The 1,832-nt window shown below is 32.4% G+C and overlaps 1 long non-coding RNA gene across 1 annotated transcript; it reads right to left on the bottom strand.

The window, feature by feature from the left end:
* Positions 1-393: 393 nt before the first annotated feature.
* On the bottom strand, positions 394-930 carry LOC131151129 (uncharacterized). Its single transcript, XR_009135695.1, has 2 exons — positions 783-930; positions 394-647 (listed from the first exon to the last, which is right to left on the bottom strand). It is a non-coding gene; the product is annotated as an uncharacterized LOC131151129 (long non-coding RNA).
* Positions 931-1,832: the final 902 nt, after the last annotated feature.

Below are 1,832 nucleotides of genomic sequence, written 5' to 3'. Positions count from 1 at the left end.
AATTATTCGCTAGGTCGTAGCATTGTGTTCAATTTGCATGCCTAATACTTGTTGCATATAATAGGACATAGACGAAGGTTAAGATTATTCCATTAACACAACTCTTTTACCTATGAAAACGACAAATTATTAATATATAGATCAAGCCCTAATGCCACTACTTACTAATGCATGACAAAGGAGTCAAATCCAAATCCGAGACCCAAAACCCATACTCGCAATCCTTATAATTTTTTTTTCCCCGTAAAAGTTGCTTCCCTTGTGTGTTGATCATTTTTTTTATTTAATAATTATGATTATTTTTGCGCAAGATTCGAACACTCTCAATTTCTCTCGGTCATCAAGCACCTAAAATTTCTATTTAATTTGCACAAAGAGCAACTGATACATCACTTTTTGCATCCCAAATTAATCCCTGCTTCTTTATTAGCACATGACGAAACTCACAATGGTGAGATGGAAGCAAGTAATTAATTAATTAATTAATTAAAGACAATTAGTCTCGCACTGACAGTTGCCGACGTTCGTACATTTGCTGCTAATCAGCTCGCCGGGAAATCGGAACCCACACAGTGTGGAGCAATCGCTGTTTTTGCAGTTGAGCAATCCCATGTTCTTGTAGCAGTTTGCCTCAATGCCCGCAGGACCTGTCTCATTCATTCATTAATCACCATCACTAATTTAATTTGAAACATATTCAGGAACTTAATTACCAAAATCAAGTATTTGTTATTACAAAAGAAAAAGAAAAAGAAAACGCTTTATACAAAAATCTTCGATACCTGAAGAGAAGAAGGCAACCACTACCAGCAGAAGCATAAGCACAACCTGCTTCCTCATCTTATCTTATCCTACGGATTTTGAAGTTCAATGCTCTCTTTGGCTTCAATTTTTTTTAAACAGCTCAAAATCTTGATGGTTCTTCTTCACAAACCCCATTTTATAGCCAACCTGCATTTATTGCACGAGGCATCATCATTCATAAAGCTGATTTCTTAATTATTTCCTTTATGTGTGTGTGCTGGTGACAACATGGAGAATCTGAATTTTTTATTTTTCTTTTCTATATTTTTTTGTTCTTTTGGATGTAAAAATTTGTTTCCCTGTATTTTTTTATTTAATGATTTTTGTCTAATTTTGTCATATGAGTTCCGGACAAATTGGGGTGACTACAATTAGCACTATCAATCTATCATTTCATATAAAATTTTCAACCATAACATTTAAAAGTACATGCTTTAAGCAGAAAATTTGAATTTATGTGAATCTAAAAAAGCTGCATACAACTTTATATTATATTCTATCTAAGTTAATTTAAAATTTATTCTATCATATGAAAACAAATAATTTTATTTAATTAGTATTCTTTAAAAAAAACTATCAATAGTAAATCGGCAACTCTCCTACTCCCTCATTATTTCTCTCATTTCCCAATTATTTTCTTAAATTTAAGTTGTCGAACACCTTTGGTTGCCGAGTAGATTGGTTAGGAATGGACGTAAATAAAATTTTAGCATTCAATATTATTATAAAAGTTGTAGGAAAATAAATAGAGACGAGACATAAATTTTACGTTGTTTGGCTATGTCTACTTCTTGGGTGGGTGGAATTAAAAACTTCACTATTTCGGAAGAAATTACAAGATGATTTGGTACCAACCTTATAAAAAATATTTCTCTTCTCTTTATCTCTCATATTCTCTCATCCTTTCTATTCGTATGCCCACTCCAAGCCTTATGTGTGCATGTAAAAATGAGAGTGAGAGATGGCTCTTTTATAGGTCAATAAGGATAGTACATTATTTATGATAGTGGAAGATTAAGGGGTGATAG

This window comes from Malania oleifera, chromosome 3 (genome assembly GCF_029873635.1).
Source record: "Malania oleifera isolate guangnan ecotype guangnan chromosome 3, ASM2987363v1, whole genome shotgun sequence".
In the NCBI taxonomy this organism is placed as follows: Eukaryota; Viridiplantae; Streptophyta; class Magnoliopsida; order Santalales; family Ximeniaceae; genus Malania; species Malania oleifera.
Note: the sequence above shows the minus strand (reverse complement) of the source record. Positions and strands in the feature narration are given on the sequence as shown.